Source organism: Hemiscyllium ocellatum, chromosome 35 (assembly GCF_020745735.1).
Source record: "Hemiscyllium ocellatum isolate sHemOce1 chromosome 35, sHemOce1.pat.X.cur, whole genome shotgun sequence".
Taxonomy (NCBI): Eukaryota; Metazoa; Chordata; class Chondrichthyes; order Orectolobiformes; family Hemiscylliidae; genus Hemiscyllium; species Hemiscyllium ocellatum.
The window spans coordinates 39,354,127-39,372,146 of NC_083435.1; the positions used below are offsets into that span (position 1 = coordinate 39,354,127).

At 42.7% G+C, this 18,020-nt stretch overlaps 1 protein-coding gene and 1 long non-coding RNA gene across 2 annotated transcripts in view; both read left to right on the forward strand.

The window, feature by feature from the left end:
* Positions 1-18,020, forward strand: part of LOC132832642 (zinc finger protein 271-like) — a 100,871-nt gene that overhangs the window by 33,229 nt on the left and 49,622 nt on the right. The gene's annotated exons all lie outside the window — the stretch shown is intronic.
* On the forward strand, positions 3,923-17,852 carry LOC132832999 (uncharacterized). The gene is made up of 4 exons (XR_009647008.1): positions 3,923-3,993; positions 13,451-13,707; positions 14,993-15,068; positions 17,789-17,852. It is a non-coding gene; the product is annotated as an uncharacterized LOC132832999 (long non-coding RNA).

Genomic DNA, 18,020 nt, shown 5'->3' on the forward strand with positions numbered 1-18,020 from the left:
TTTGGAGGTAGGTGTGGACTTGGGCTGAATGGCCAGTTTACGTACTGTGGGGGATCCTATAAAATACCGTCAAAAGAGCAACTTGTATGGAAGCTATATAACTCTGCCCAGCAACAGGTCAGGTGGCCTGGTTACCATGGGGACAGGAATGAAATTGCTGAATAAGATGCAAAATGATCATACTCCAAAAACGAGGGCAAGAGCAACGAGTGCAGATGGGATAGACGTTTTGTCTTCGAAATTACAGACAGAGAGAGAGGGGGGGAGAGAGAGAGAGAGAGGTCTGAGAGAGAAAAACCAAGGACAACAGCCAGTATGGTGAACAGAGGGGAGACTGTGATCTTCCTGAGGACTGCCAGGCAAAATGTGGGAGTGTCTCTGGTTGAAGTTACCAAATAGGATCATTGCATGTCAAACAGCATGTGCATCAAGTGTTAGACAGAGCCAAGCAATCCCACAACCAATGGATCAGATCTAAGCTCTGCAATTCTGCGACGTCAGTTGTGACTGATGGTTGACATTTAAACTGGTGGAAGGGGCTCCACAAATATTACTGTCCTCAATGATGGAACAGCCCAACATATCAGAGCAAAAGATAAGGCGAGGAGAAAGTGAGGACTGCAGATGTTAGAGATTAGAGTCGAGAGTGTGGTGCTGGAAAAGCACAGCAGGTCAGGTAGCATCTGAGGAGCAGGAGAATCGATGTTTCAGGCAAAAGCCCTTCATCAGGAATGAGGCTTGTGGGCCTCGGGACTGAGAGATCAATGGGAGGGGGGAGTGGGCTGGGGGGGAAGATAGCTGCGAATGCAATAGGTAGATGAAGGTGGCAGAGAAGGTGATAGGTTGGAGAGGAGGGTTGAGGGGAGAGATGGGAAAGATGATGGACAGGTCAAGAGGGCGGTACCAAGTTGGAGGCTTGGGACTGGGATAAGGTGGGGGGTAGGGGAAATGGGGAAACTGGTGAAATAACATTAATCCCGTGTGGTTGCAGGGTCCCAAGGTGGAAGACGAGGCGTTTTTCCTCCAGGTAGTGGGTGGTTAGGGTTTGGCAATGGAGGAGGCCCAGGACCTGCATATCCTTGGTGGAGTGGGAGGGGGAGTTGAAGTGTTTGGCCACAGGGCAGTGGGGTTGGTTGGTGTGGGTGTCCCAGAGATGTCCTCTGAAACGATCCGCAATTTAGTGTCCTGTCTCCCCGAGGCACAGCAGACCACATTTAACTGTACCTACCTCCACAATGTCATCTGTTGCACCCGGTGTGGTCTCTTAATCACTACATAATCACAGTGGCTACAAGAGCAGGTCAGAAGCTAGGAATATTATGGTGAGTAACTCACCTCTTGACTCCCCAAAGTCTGTCCACCATCTACAAAGCACAGGTCAGGAGAGTGATGGAATACTCCCCAGTTGCCTGAATGGGTGCAGCTCCAGCAACACTCAAGAATCTTAACTGGCACCGCATCCACAAGCATCCACCCCCTTCACAACCAATGCTTAGTAACTGTGACTGGGTCAAGATATGAGAATTCCCTCCCTAATGCTATTATGGGTCAACCTATAGCACATGGGCTGCAGCAGTTTGATTTGAAAATATACTGCTGTTCCTTCACAGTCATTGGGTCAAAATCCTGGAATTCCTTCCTTACTGGCATTGTGGGACAACCCACAGCAAGTGGACTGCAGCGATTCAAGAAAACAGCTCACCACCACCTTCTCAAGGGCAAATAGGGATGGACTATCAATGCTGGCCAGCCAGCGACAGCCAAGTCCCACAAATGAATTAAAAAAATCAATAAGGCAACTCAACATAATGGGTGGCACGATGGCTCAGAGCGCCAGGGACCTGGTTCGATTCCAGCCTTGGGTGACTGTCTGTGTGGAGTTTGCACCTTCTCCCCATGTCTGCGTGGGTTTCCTCTGGGTGCTCCAGTTGAGTCCCACAATCCAAAGATGTGCAGGTCAGCTGAATTGGTCATGCTAAATTGCCTATAGCATTAGGTGCATTAGTTAGGGGTAAATATAGGGTTGGGGAATGGGTCTGGGTGGCTTATTCTTTGGAGGGTTGGTATGGACTTGTTGGGCCAAATGGCCTGTTTCCATACTGTAGGGAATCCAATTTAATCATTTTTACTAGAGAAGGCAATAAATGCTTGCCAGCCAGCAATGCCCACATCCCCCTAGTGAATGCAAAAGAAAGAGGCACACCCTGCAATAATCTAAAGACTCTAGAAGATTCATCCTGTTGAGGCCAAGAGGAATTCACTGGATGTGATCTCAGTTTTGGCAATCATAGAATCATAGAGATGTACAGCATGGAAACAGACCTTTCGGTCCAACCCGTCCATGCCGACCAGAATTCCCAACCCAATCTAGTCCCACCTGCCAGCACCCGGCCCATCTCCCTCCAAACCCTTCCTATTCATATACCCATCCAAATGCCTCTTAAATGTGGCAATTGTACCAGCATCTGAAAACTAAAAGTGATTCAAAGTGATGATTCAGTGAAACCAGTCTAGGAAGGTAACAGCACAGTAGCAATGTCACTGGACTAATAATCCATGACCTAAACTAATGCTCCAGGGATGTGAGCTCATTTCAGATGGTGAAATGTGAATTCAGTTAAAAGTCTGGAATTCAAAAGCTGGTCTAATGATGGCTATGTATTGATTGTAGCAACCTATCTAGCTGAGTAATGTCCTTGACAGAAGGAAGTCTGTCCTGTTTGGACTCCAGACTGACAGTGGCATGGTTGAATAATACTACACTCTAAAATGACCTCCTGACTCAGTTCAAGGCAGTTAAGTCTGGCCTAGCCAGTAATTCCCACATTCCAGGAATGAAAAGAATAAAGAAAAGGATATGAAGAGACATGAACCTGTTGGAAGATAAAGATGACATTACCTTGCTACCACGTTACTTTTACAGAGAGCAGGATGTGAAGTGTAACTGCAGCAATGAAGTGTCCAATTGTGTTAAAGCAGCAAGATCTACTCTGTAGTTTAGTGTATTAGTTGCCTACTAGTATTACTCAGTTTGATTCTGCAAAATTTGTTGGATTGACAGAGTAAAAGTCTTAAAATATGAAATCATATCCTGCAATTTTTAAAATTGGCAACAAGGGATTCAAATCTCTTTCAAAGGTTTTCACTCTCTATAAAAGTTTTACAATCCCTCTATTAACATCTGATCATTATCACCTGGTTGTTTGTGGGAGATTGTTGTGCACACCTCAGCTGCCAGGTTTCTGACATTACAACAGTGACTACTTCTAACGTACTCCATTGGCAGTTGACTTTGGAAATCAAGTAGTCTTATTTTTCTTTTCTGAGGCAGTTACAGAGACAGGGTTGTCCAAGGACAGGCAACATCCAGATCCAAACATACAGAAAGAGCTGACCATTCATACACCACAGCATAATAACCAGCTCCCAACACACACACACACACACACACACACACACACAAAACTCAACAAAAGGAAATCAATAAGAATCCTCAGATATTCTACACCTCCCGGATAATTACATCTCATCTTCTCATTCATTTTCAGGAATAAGCCATCAACAAAACTCAGCCTGGAAATCAGAGGGAAATGCTTCCAATAAACACACTCAATATCCAACACACAGCTCCAGTCACACAGTTCAGCACAAAGCACCGAGTAAACAGCTCTCTCAGCTGGATCTTCTCACACAGCATAAGGGACATTTCCACCCCTGATTACCCACAGGATAGTCAGACTGCCTGAAGATTGGTGTGGATATTATGGGATACAATTTGTATAAAAGCTGCTCCTTCACTCACCATCTCCTCACCAGTCCCTATAGGAAGTGAACCAGCTCTGGAAGAGGAGGAGGAGGAGACAATGGGCAGAGTGGGTGGGCTCTCTGATTGACGTCTCTCACAGTCAATACAAATATTTCTGGAGCAACATGAGTTTCCTGAAACTTGGGAAACTGACCGGGAAATGGAGGTGACTTTGAGCAGCAGATCAGGTGGGGATTTAAACTTGTCATTGTCCCATCTGAATAAAACCTCACTTATTACAGCTGCTGTCTCAGTTCCCCTGGTAAATGTTTGACAGAGATTTCCAGTGTGGGAATAGCATTCTACATCCTCACGAACTTTCAAAGTGACATTATCAGTGTGCGATGTGTATCCTCGGATGTGTTTGACAACAGATGAGAAGAGGAAGACGCACAACATTCAAGGCACCGATGGCGTTCAGTGATGGGATCAGTCTATGTACAGCAAGGCGGGACACAGGCAAGACATGTTTCTTGGATAAGAATAGCGCAGAGAGAGCGTATGGGAAAAGTGTAGAGAATGATATGAGTTCAGGGCTTGGGCTGGGGGAACCATTAATGGATGTTTGTCGAGAGGGATTAATGGAAGGAGGAAGAGGCAGAGGCAATGAAGTGGATTGTTTCAATCTTATTTCCCTGAGCAAAGAGGTCAACAGCCAGGCAGCCGAGATTTAAAGTAAACGATAGAAGGAAGGGAGAGTAGTCGAGGAGTAATTCTTTCACCCAGAGGGTGGTGAGGATCTGGAAGTCATTGTCTGAAAGGGTGAGTAAGGCAAAACCTGTCAACATATTTTTTTAAAATACTGATATGAACTTGAAGGAATAACAGTTCCACAATTATAATGGGGATGAAATAACTTCTCCACATTGACACTGTCCCATTAAGCATTCACAGAAAAGGGAGAACACAGATTAGACACATAGACAAGTTTCATCTCAACTGTCCTTGGGTGTTGGGTTAACCCAGGTCACTCACATGTGGATCAGGATGAAGACTGTCCTGTATCACTGACTTTAATGTAATTGGATAGTGGTTTGGCAGCAGGACTGAGTAACTTGGGAGCTCTCCATCCGCAGCACATCTACTGATGGGAGGATGCACTGCACCTCTGTCTGCTTGGGGAATGCCAGAAATTTTCTGAGGGTGGACCTTTGCGCTGAAGGGTGGCTGTACTTGAGCCAGTAGCATTTAGAACGTTTTGGTTTTTGCTTGACATTGGGTTCCTCTGTCAAAACCTGAGAGCGTAGGTTGTTCCACACTGCAGGAATGCTGGACCCACTGTTCTCCATCAATTTCACTTCTCCTTGACACCGAGGGCGTTACACGATGCCACAACAAAGACAATAGCAAGCCAATATAGACCTCACAAAAATACATCATCTAGTTATTATCACATTGCAATTAATGAAAACCTTCTGCGCATAAAAAATGACTGCATTTCATTAGTTGTAAAGCACTTTTGTGAAAATTTGGATGTAAATGTCTTTCTCTGGGAAATCTGCTTCTTTTGAACTGGAAATTGTAAACCTAACATTGACACTGACATTAACCAATATATTGTGCACAGAAACTCACTGTAGAGTTCTGAGTTTTGCATTGTAATAGCCAGGGGGCAGCAACAGAAAGATCTTTTTCTTTGATTAACATGAAGAAGCCACAGAAAGTGATTGGTCTGGATGGTGTCCCCAGCCATATACTTTGATCCTATGCAGTCTAGCTGGCAGGAATATTCACTGACATCTTTAACCTCTCTTTATTTCAAACTAAAGTCCTCACCTGCTTTAAGAAAACCACCATCATCGTCGTGCCAAATTAGAATCATGCTGCTTACTCATTGACAATCATCTGGCGTCTCTGACCTCCATACTTATACAGATGTACAGCATGGAAACAGACCCTTCGGTCCAACTTGACCATACCGACCAGATAACCTAATCCAATCTAGTCCTATTTGGCAGGACCTGACCCATATCCTCTAATCCCCTCCTATTCATATACCCATTCAGATGCCTTATACATGCTGTAATTGTACTAGCCTCCACCACTTCCTCTGACAGCTCATTCGATACACACACCACTCTCTGCATGAAAAAGGTTGCTCCTTAAGTCCCTTTTATATCTTTCCCCTCTCACCCTAAACCTATGCCCTCTAGTTCTGGAGACCCCACCCCAGGGAAAAGACCTTGTCTATTATCCTGTTGATGCTCCTCATGATTCTATAGATGACTATAAGGTCACCCCTCAGCCTCTGACACTCCAGGGAAAACAACCCCAGCCTATTCAGCCTCTCTGTATAGCTCAAATTCTCCAACCCTGGCAACATCCTTGGAAATCTTTTCTGAAACCTTTCAAGTTTCACAACATCCTTCCTACATCAGGGAGACCAGAATTGCATGCAATATTCCAACAGTGGCCTAATCAATGTCCTGTACAGCCGCAACATGACCTCCCAATTCCTGTACTCAATACTCTGACCAATAAAGGAAAGCATACCAAACACCTTCTTCACTATCCTAACTATCTGCGACTCCACTTTCAAGGAGCTATGAACTTGCACTCCAAGGTCTCTTTGTTCAGCAACACTCCCTAGGACCTTACCATTAAGTATGTAGGTCCTGCTCTGATTTGCTTTCCCAAAATGTATCACCTCACATTTATCTAAATTAAACTTCACCTGCTACTCCTCAGTCCATTGGCCCATCTGATCAAGATCCCATTGTAATCTGAGGTAACCTTCTTTGCTGTCCCTCCTATAGTTATATCCAAATCATTTCTATAAATTACGAAAAGTAGTGGACCCATCACCGATCTTTGTGGCACACCACTGGTCACAGGCATCCAGTCTGAAAATCAACCCCCCAACACCACCCTCTGTCTTCTACCATTGAGCCAGTTCTGTATCCAAATGGCTAGTTCTCCCTGTATTCCATGAGATCTAACCTGGCCAACCAGTCCCCCATGAGGAACCTTGTTGAACGCCTTACTGAAGTCCGTACCATGTCCACCGCTCTGCCCTCATCAGTCCTTTTGGTTACTTCTTCAGAAAACTCAATCAAGTTCGTGAGACATGATTTCCCACACCCTGGGGTGGGGTCTCCAGAACTAGAGGGCATAGGTTTTGAGTGAGAGGGGAAAGATACAAAATCAATCCTTGCCTTTCCAAATACATGCAAATCCTGTCCCTCAGGATTCCCTCCAACAATTTGCTTACCACCGAGGTCAGGCTCACCAGTCTATAATTCCCTGGCTTGTCCTTACCACCTTTCTTAAATTGTGGCACCACTTTAGCCAACGTCCAGTCTTCTGGCACCTCACCTGTGACTATCGATGATACAAATATTTCAGCGAGGGGCCCTACAATCTTTTCCCTAGCTTCCCATAGAGTTCTAGGGTACACCTGAATAGGTTTTGGTAATGTAGCCACGTTTATACATTTCAAAACATCCAGCACCTCCTCATCTGTAATATAGACAATTTTCAAGCTGTCACCATCTATTTCCCCACATTCTATATCTTCCATGTCCTTCCCCACAGTAAACACTGATGCAAAATACTTTTTTAGTATTTTTCCCATCTCCTGCAGCTCCACACATAGGCTGCCTTGCTAATCTTTGAGGGGCCCTGTTCTCTCTCGAGTTAGCCCTTTGTCCTTAATGTATTTATAAAGCCTCTTTGGATTCTCCTTAACCCTATTGCCAAAGCTATCTCATGTCCCCTTCTTGCCCTCCTGATTTCCCTCTTAAGTGTACTCCTACTGCCATCTTACTCTCCTCAGGATTCACTCGATCTCTCCTGTCTATAGCTGACATATTCTTCCATCTTTTTCTTAACCAGAACCTCAATTTCTCCAGTCATCCAGTATTCCCTACACCTACCAGCCTTTCCTTTCAACCTAACAGGAATATACTGCTCTAGACTCTCATTATTTCATTTTGAAGGCTTCCCATTTTCCAACTGTCCCTTTACCTGCGAACATCTGCCCCCAGTCAGTTTTTGAAAGTTCTTGCCTAATACCATCAAAATTAGCCTTCCTCCAATTTAGAATTTCAACTTTTAGATCTGGTCTATCCTTTTCCATCACTGTTTTGAAACTAACATAAGTATCGTTACTGGCCCTAAAGTGCTTCCCCACTGACACCTCAGTCACCTGCCCTGCCTTATTTCCCAAGGGTAGATCAGGTTTTGCATCTTCTATCGTAGGTGCATCCACATACTGAATCAGAAAATTGTCTTGTACACACTTAACAAATTCCTCTCTAACCCTTAACACTATGGCAGTCCTAGTCTATGTTTGGAAAGTTAAGATCCCCTACCACAACCACCCTATTATTCTTACAGATAACTGAAAGCTCCTTATAAATTTGTTTCTCAATTTCCTGCTGACTAGTACAATCCTAATAAGGTGATCATCCCTTTCTTAATTCTCAGTTCCACCCAAATAACTTCCTCGAATGTATTCCTAGGAATATCCTTCCTAAGTACAGCAATAATGCTATCCCTTATCAAAAACGCCACTCCCCCTCTTCTCTTGCCCCCTTTCTATCCTACCTATAGCATTTGTATCCTGGAACATTAAGCTGCCAGTCCAGTCCATCCCTGAGCCATGTTTGTGTAATTGCTGTGATATCCCAGTCCCATGTTCCTAACCATGTCCTGAGTTCATCTGCCTTCCCTGTTAGGCCTCTTGCATTGTAGTAAACACAGTTTAATTTATCAGTGCTACCTTGTTCTCTGCTTTGTTCCTGCCTGCCCTGACTTTTTGACTCGCTCATTTTCCCAACTGTACCAGTCTCTTATTGATCTCTTTTATCACTATTTTCCTGGGTCCCACGCTCACACCTTACTAATTTAAATCCTCCCGAGCAGCTCTAGCAAATCTCCCTGCCAGTATATAGTCTCCTGCCAATTCAGGTGCAAACCTTCCTTCTTGTACAGGTCACTTCTGTTCCAGAAGAGGTTCCAATGATCCAAAAAATGTGAACCTTTCTCCTCTGCACCAACTCCTCAGCCACACATTTCTCCAGTCACCAGCTCTGTCCTCCTACTTCTACCCTCACTACCTCATAGTACCATGAGTAATCCAATTATTACTACTCCCAAGGACCTCCTTTTTAAATTCCTGCCTAATTTTCTATATTGTCCATTCAGAATCTCATCCTTTTCACTTCCTATGTCCTTAGTACCAATGTGTACAATGACCTCCTGATGGTCCCTCTACCCTTTGAGGACATTCTGCACCCTCTCTGAGATATCCTTGATTCTGGCACTAGGGAGGCAACACACCATTCTGATTTTCACTGCTGGCCACAGAAACGTCTGTCTGTGTCTTTGACTAGAGAGTCCCCTAACACAATTGATTGCTTGGAATCTGATGTACCCTTCATTACATTCGAGCATGTCTCAATATCAAAAACTTGGCTGTTCATGCTAAATTCCCCTGAGAGTCCAACACCCTCTATATTTTCCAAACTGGCATACTTGTTTGAAATGGGATAGCTACAGATGACTCCTGCATTACCTGCCTACCCCTTCTACTTTGCCTGGAGTTTAACCCATCTATCTGACTGTATCTGCGGTTTTTCTCCCTTCCTATAACTACCATCCATCATACCCCCTAGCTCTTGTAAATTCCTCATTACCTCTACCTGTTGCTCCAACCAGTCCATGCAATCTAATAGGATTTGCAACCAAAGATACTTCCTACAGACATAATCATCATTAACCTGGAAACTCTCCCTCAACTCCTACATCTGACAGGAAGAGCACAACACTCTACTAAAGGACATTTTTGTGCTTTCATAATCTACAGACCCAGAAAATAGCACCATCATTTTGCTTTAAAAACAGTGCCCCAGAATAACTTAGTACTTATGGTTTATATTTCAAAAAATTAATCAAGAGATATATGTCAATAAAACATATAGTCAAGAAAGCACCCACTCTACTCATTATTGTAGACTTACAACAAGGTTACACATTAAAAACTATGCACTTATGTGTTCCTATGCTGTGAGCTGTCCCACAAAGGTTCCTCCAAGGTCAGCTATGAATTTTGCTGTTGTTAATTTTTGCATAGATACACTCCGCTGTGCAGAGATACATGGGGTAAAGGCAGTAATGGCACAGACTCACTGCTGTGTCAGTTAGCAGTGTAGATTTCTTTCTCTTTTTCCCTCACTGACCATGCGCTCGCTGCCTTTTGTCTGTCTTTCTTCCTTTTAAAAGTGCTGTTGTTTTGACTTTTCTCCCCCAAAGTTCCAAAACAATGCAATATCATATAAAACAGTAATTGCTGCTCCTGGAATTCAAGGAAACCACCTCAAAAAAGGAGCAGCTCTTACAGCCACAATTTTTCCCATCCTCCATCTTGGATTACCCAGAGGTTAGTCATGGCTCTCTTCAACTCCAACCTACCATATTGCCTTAATCTTCTGCAATTCATCTATTGGCTCAACAGGTCTGTGGGACGTGCCATCTCTGTGGCCCTACACTCATCTCTGGAAAATCTGGATAACAAGGATACCTAAGTCAGGCTCCTACTTATTGTCTACTGTTCCAGCTTCAACACCATAATTTCAAACAAATTCATCTTTAAACTCCAAGACTGGTCTCGTTTCCCCCTCCGTAACTGGATCCTCGACTTCCTGACCCATAGGCTACAATCAAATTTTTGGATCTGAAATTAGCGAGCTGAAAGGTGGTTATATATGGGAAATATTCATCCTGGAATCCAGTTACTAGGGGGTACCGCAAGGATCTGTTTTGGTGTCACTGTTGTTTGTCATTAACATCAATGACCTGGATAAGGCCATAGAAGGATGGATTAGTCAATTTGCGGATGACACTGTGGGATATAGGTAAAGTAGTGTTGCTTCTGTAATCATAATTACTTATGCAAGGTAAATGAACTCACACCAGTGTATAATTGTTTCAGCTAAGAGCTGAGTCAACAAGAATGAAAACTGTGTGAAGGAAATATATAATTGTGGGAAGTGTAAACAGGGAATGAGCAATGGGAGGAGAGAATAGGAACGAATTACATTAATATTGTGTACTAGCTTAATTCAATGTGTAGACAGTAGATACCACACTCCTCTTGCAAGAGCGAAATAAATGACACTACTGATTCAGATCTTGTCTCGGACTGAAATTATTGAAGTGAGTGAGCTTCGTTTCTCACAATTGGGGGCTCGTCCAGGATATTCTACCATCGCCGGGGGGGGAGTGGCTGGCCCTGGACACTGGAAAAACGCGTCCCATTCCCAATTGAGGAGCGGTCTCATGTCCCGGTTTGGTCCGCTCCCTTGGGCGACTGGTATGAAATCACACAAGAGAGACATCTGAATCAGACAGTGAAAGGAGGTCGATAGAAAATACGGCAAAAAGGGGCCAGGCAACTCTGTGCACAGACCAGGGTAAGAAAATTGACTTTTAAGTACTGCCTTGGCGGCCCAGATTGAGTTTTAGTAGTTAATAAGGGACTAACGAAGGAACTCAATATGGGTTATGCTGAGGGTAAGGAAAAAGCCTCCAAGAAAACAAAAGAAAAAGGCAATGAAAATGGAGGCGGGGCCCCTGACAACATACCTCCAGAAAGTCTGTTGGGCAGGATGTTGTGGAATTGGAAAATAATACTTGTACAAGGGAAAAAGTTAGGAAAAAGATGATTAAATATTGTTGCTTTGTATGGACTAAGGAATCCATTCTTCGTCCCGCCGTCTTCTGGCCAGACGGGTCGGACGGAGACTGGGTTTGTCAATATTTGAATTTTTATGTCAATGAAAAACAGCCTTCCAGTCAGGAGGAATTAGATTATGCTTCAAGTCGGAAGGGCTAGTAGCTGAAGGGCTATTGAGGGTACACCTTGTAACTAAATCATGGCCAGACATCCAGAAAAATATTCAAAAGGCAGAGGGGTGAAGCGAGGAGCACCTAGAGGTGTTGTTGCGGGAAGTTCAGAAAGTGTCTGTGAGATACGGTGTGTGAGAGAGAGAGAGAGAGAGAGAGAGAAAGAAATGAGCTTTACAGCTGGTAGAAAGTTTAACCCTTTGTGATTCAGTTTGAATGTACATTTGTTTGTTGGTGATTGAGTGTTTATGCTTTGTTCCCTGGAGCTTGAGATCCAGGACTATTTTGAATCTGATTTTTATTATGGAAATTTAAGGCTTTTTAAGGTTAAGTATTCTATAGTGATTATGAAATAAAATATTAACTCCTGTTCTTTTTACAGGTCACAAGTAACATAATTTTGGAATTAAATTAAGAGACTAAAACTGGGTAATTATAGTGGATTTCAAAGTTGGGAACTGTATGCATTTTACATTTTAAATATTGAATACTGAATAAATGAATTTATAATGTATAAATATACATTTACAAGTTAGGAACAGGCTTTAAAGTTAGACAAGCATAAATTGGTGAATTGATATTTGAAGTTATAGAGAGCAAGAAATATTGCAATATTTCTTAAAAAAAATTCAAAGTCTAAACAAAACATTGGGTGATGAGGAACAGCCCTAAAGCTGTTCAGTTGGTTAAATTGGGTCAGCAATTGATCTGGCAACGTAACATGAGAAGTAGAAACAAAATGCAAAAATAACGATAGCTATAGTTGATGAGGTAATAAAGAAAAGGGACAAAACTAAAAGGAGAAAGAAACCGGAATGGTCGGGGAGGAGACGTTAAGGAGTCTGGTGGACAGGAACAAGGATCGAAGTGGAAATCCCCACAGGCGGGATGTTATTACTGTGGAAAGACAGGTCACTTTAAAAGAGTGTGTCCAAATTTGAAAAAGGAAGTAAAAGCAGTACTGTTTATGAACCTTGATGAAAAATAGGGGTCTCAGGAGTTCCTGCGCCCCCGGGAACCCACCGGGAACCCACCAGGAACCCTTGATAAATTTAAAGATGGGACTTTATAAAGAGGACGCACTTTTCCTAGTTGATACGGGGGTAGCAAGATCATCCTTGAAATATAAGCCCAAGGCAGTGGGAACAAAAGAGTTAATTGGATTATGGTGATAGTTTTGTGAGAGGCACGAAGAATCAGTTTTGCGTTCATGACAAGATACTGTCACCAAATTGGGGATTGAATTAGCTGCAAATGGTGCTGTGGAATCTGTTGAGGGTCTTAAAAATGAATGTGCTCGAGCAAAACAATTACAGAAACAGAGTGAGAAGTCACAAGTGACTGGTAAACAAACAGAACTGCGCAATTACAGTTTTAAAATGTTTTGGTCATTTGTTGCGTTTCCACCCTGAATTACAGATAATGATTTTTATATTTATATAACATATAATTAATAATTAATATTTATAATAAATCGATTGTGCTAGCCTGAATCAATATTAATTGACAGGATCCCTTCACACAGTCTCAGTGACCTGTCATAATGATTCATAGTTAATTTAAAACCTGACTGCATTAATTCATTTTTAATTAAAGAATGGAAAGCTCCATTACTGGCTGATGAGGTAACTAAAGAAGCAGCTCTGAATCCACAGGAAGCGGTGGTTTATTCCTTAATACCTACTGTTCCAGGTCCTTGGGAAGCTCCTATCTCTGGCCACTGCCAACCCCAGAAATTAAAGATTTGTTGTTAAAGAAGTATGTACTGGGCTTGACCTCCTCTTTGTCTTTCCTCAGGAAACAGGGTTTATTAGCACAGACTCCACCTCTTGAATTTGCTGTTCATCCGATTCGACTGGGAGATTGGGTCTTAGTAAAATCATGGACAGAGACTAAAGTACAACCGGACTGGGAAGGGCTGTACCAGGCTCTTTTGACCACCGAAACAGCGATAAGAATGGCGGGGAAAGGCTGGACTCACTACACTCAGTGGAATCTCCAGTTGAGGAAGAGGTCTGGACAGCCGAATCAACACAAGACCCACTGAAACTCAGGTTAAAGAAACTTTGAGTAACTGATTATGCGCTGGCGGCACGAGCGCAGGATTATTTCTATGGGATTGTATATTACGTCTTTTGGTGCTTCAACACGATTTTTAGAATGCTGGGGATGCTTAGGGTTATGATACAAACTTTCTTAATATTGTCAAACATTATTTTCATATGTGTTATTAACAGTTCCTGAGTCTGATAATCCACAAGTAATAGACCTGATGCATGTAGCTTAGTAAATTGTGGGGATGTAGATTATCAGAGACAGTACCGCAGCTCAGAGATACATCTTAAGCCCTTTGAGGATGGTCTCGGGGATGGTACTTGGTATAATGATCTCGTCACAGTACACCGGGCCCACTTCCGACCAGCTCTCGATTGTCCCGATAAAGAGTGTAACCCAATATACCTAACGATAAAGAAAACCACATGGCATGAAGCAATTGGGGGGGAGGGGCACCTGTCAGGTACACTTAAATGAAACATTTGGGATAGAAATGAAAACAAACGGGAAAAATTTCTCGGGCTGTTGTTTTCAAATTAGTGTAGGACAGGGAAAACGGGCAGAGCTACTGGATAATAAGGTACAACCTTTCACCCTTCCCGATGAACTTAAAGTAGTACAAATTATAGAGGTGAAGGACTTGAAACAGACCATCGAAATAGAAACTGAATATGGGGATGCAAATGCTTGGGTTGAATGGGTAAAGTATACTGTAAAAAGTCTAAACAAGAGCAATTGCCATGCATGTGCCTCCGGTAGACCAGTGGCCCAGGTGGTTCCCTTTCCGCTCGGGTGGAAGTGAGACAGGAAGGGCTTGAAATGTCTGATAGCCCTGTATCAGGATAAGACTGCATGGAATGATAGCAACTTTACCTCCTTTCTCTGATGTTCCCTCCCTTGGAAAAGAAAGACATAAAAGCACCCCCATGTTTTCAGCCGCAGTTGGAAATCACACGTCATGTGTGCGTAGACGAGGTACAAATCGGTTCAGAGTCTTGGGGGAGCTGAAATTATGTACAGAGATTAAGAATGTCACTGAAACGGACAAGGGAGGAAACTACTCAGCACTAAAGGTTCCCTGAGTGGATCTATGGTGATACTGTGGAGGAAAAATATTGAGACCAACCCTACCTCCGAATTGGAGAGGGATATGTGCAATTGTACAATTGGTAATTCCATTTACCCTGGCATTTGAGAAGGAAAAGATAGTAGAGAAAAAGGGAAGGAGTAAGAGATCACTGTTCGACACATCTTTTGATGACAGGATTTATCTTGATTCTGTAGGAGTCCCTAACGGGGTACCTGATGAGTTCAAGGCTCGCAACCAGATTGTGGCAGGCTTTGAGTCAGCTCTCTTCTGGTGGGTAACAATTAATAAAAATGTAGATTGGATAAATTACATTTTCTATAATCAACAGCGATTTATAAATTATACAAGAGATGTGGTTAAAGGAATATCAGAACAGCTTGATGCGACAAATAGGATGGCATGCGAAAACAGAATGGCCCTTGATATGATTCTAGTGGAAAAAGGGTGTGTGTGTGTGATGTTAGGAGGAAGCTGTTGTACCTTTATTCCTCATAACACTGCGCCTGATGGTTCAATTACTCGGGTCTTAAGGGGATTTACTACCTTAGCAGAGGAACTGGCTGAGAATTCAGGAATAGATGCATCTCTCATGGGATGGCTTGAATCATGGTTTGGAAAATGGAAGGGGGTGGTGGTCTCCATCCTTACTTCCCCGATAGTAGTAGCCGGGGTATAGATAGCCATTAGCTGTTGCATCATACCCTGTATACAATGACTCACCCAAAGACTGATTGAGATGGCCTTAATGAAACAAATATCCCGAAAAAGCAATTCAAGAGAAGGGCTCTACCTGCTGAACAATGATGGAATAAGTGACCTCGGGGAGATTTCCAAAATAAATGAAATTTTGGGTAAGATGCTCATCAATTAGGAAGTGACATATAAGAAAAATGCAGAAGGTAACAAATGGTAATTAAAGAAAAAGGGGAAAATTATGGGATATAGGTAAAGTAGTGTTACTTCTGTAATCATAATTACTTATGCAAGGTAAATGAACTCACACCAGTGTATAACTGTCTCAGCCAAGAGCTGAGTCAACAAGAATGAAAGCTGTGTGAAGGAAACACATAATTGTTTTTGTATTAGCTAAAATGTGCATGCAAGAATGAAATGTGCCTGCAAACATTGGTAGATGTTACAGACAAATAGATAAGGTGCTGTGAGGGGAGGGGGTTAAGCTAGATATACCTGTACAAACAGTAGTTATAAGCATCTGTTTCCCGATTCTGCAAAAACAAGAACAAACCACAATCAAGAAGTCACGAGGTCATAAGGTCATAACAAGGAAGGGAAACAGATGGCAGTGAAGGAGGATATACCTAACAATGGACCACAGCAGGATGTGGTCAAACAGCCTTGTGAGGCCAGAAATAAGCATGTTGTCACAGACAAGGCCGGATAAGGCAAGAGATAAACGAGAGTAATAGGCGCCGGTCTTAGAGAAGTGGGAGGTGCAAAGAGGGGAGGAGCAATGGGAGGAGAGAATAGGAACGAATTACATAAATATTGTGTACTAGTTGAATTCAGTGTGTGTGTGTGTATGACTGCCTTTGTACACAGTAGACACCACACCCCTCTTGCAAGAGCGAAATAAATGACACTATTCATTCAGATCTTGTCTCGGACTGAAATTATTGAAGTGAGTGAGCTTCGTTTCTCACAACACTATGGTCAGTAGAGTTGTGGATAGTGACGAAGGATGTTGTAGGTTACAGAGAGACATAGATAAGCTACAGAGCTGGGCTGAGAAGTGGCAAATGGAGTTTAATGCAGAAAAGTATGAGGTGATCACTTTGGAAGGAGTAACAGGAATGCAGAGTACTGGGCTAATGGTAAGATTCTTGGTAGTGTAGATGAGCAGAAAGATCTCGGTGTCTAGGTACATAGATCCATGAAAGTTGCCACCAGGTTAATAGGGTTGTTAAGAAGGCATACAGTGTGTTAGCTTTTATTGGGAAAGGGATTGAGTTTCGGAATCATATGGTCAGGCTGCAGTTGCACAAAACTCTGGTGCAGCTACATTTGAAGTATTGCGTACAGTTGGCCACTGCATTATAGGAAGGATGTGGAAGCTTTGGAAAGGGTTCAGAGGAGATTTACTAGGAAGTTGCCTGGCTTGGAGGGAAGGTCTTACGAGGAAAGGCTTAGAGACTTAAGGCTGTTTTCGCTAGAGAGAAAAAGGTTGATGGGTGACTTAGTTGAGTTATATCAGATAATCAGAGGGTTAGATAGGTTGGTCAGTGAGACCTTTTTTCCTTGGATGGTGATGGCTAACATGAGGGCACATAGCCATAAATTGAGGGGTGATAGATACAGGACAGATGTCAGAGGTAGTTTCATTACTCAGAGTGTGGTGGGGCATGAAGCGCACTGCCTGCAACAGTAGTAGACTCGCTAACTTTAAGGGCATTTAAATGGTCATTGGATAGGCATATGGACGAGAATGGAATAGTATAGGTTAGATGGGCTTCAGATTGGTTCTATAGATCAGCGCAACATCGATGGCTGAAGGGCCTGTACTGCTCTTATGTTCTCTGTTCTATAATCACTAAGACTAGATGACAAGACTGCACACTCAGCAGAGAGAGTGTAAGTGTGAGGTATCGGAAAGAAGATGGTGGCAGTTCTCCTGGCAGAATGGAGAAGGATATTAACTTTCTTCCTGCGGTGTTGGGCATTTCTACAGAAAACTAAGATTGCACTGAATTGGGTGACATCCTTGGATCAGTTTGTCATGGTTCATTGTTGTGGTCTCTACGGCTGATGCTAAGGAAAGAAGATGTGCCTCCCTATTCAGCCTTTCCTCAAAATGGAGTGCACTTTCAGATAGAATTTAACTGTAACAGAGCTCCTTAAGGAAGGGAATTCTTTGTACAGCCAATTTTTAAAGGTCCACATTAATGTATCATACTCTGTAATTCATGTAAAACAATTCTGAGACGTGTTATTTTAAATATTTTGTGACAATCTGCTTTCTGTTTCTTTCCTAGACAAGTTTGTGTGCCAGTGAATTTGTGATGTGATCCATACAGCCTCACCCATAATGGCTTTTTGAACACAGTAATAAATTCTGCTTTGTTTTAACTCTAAATAATTTACTGTTGGTTGTTTTTAAATTGGACTTCAAACAGGATTTGGGAAAACCATAATCTCAATTTTAAACACGGAAAAGGGAATATGGCAAAAAAATTAGAATCCACATCCATTAGGGACAAACAACTG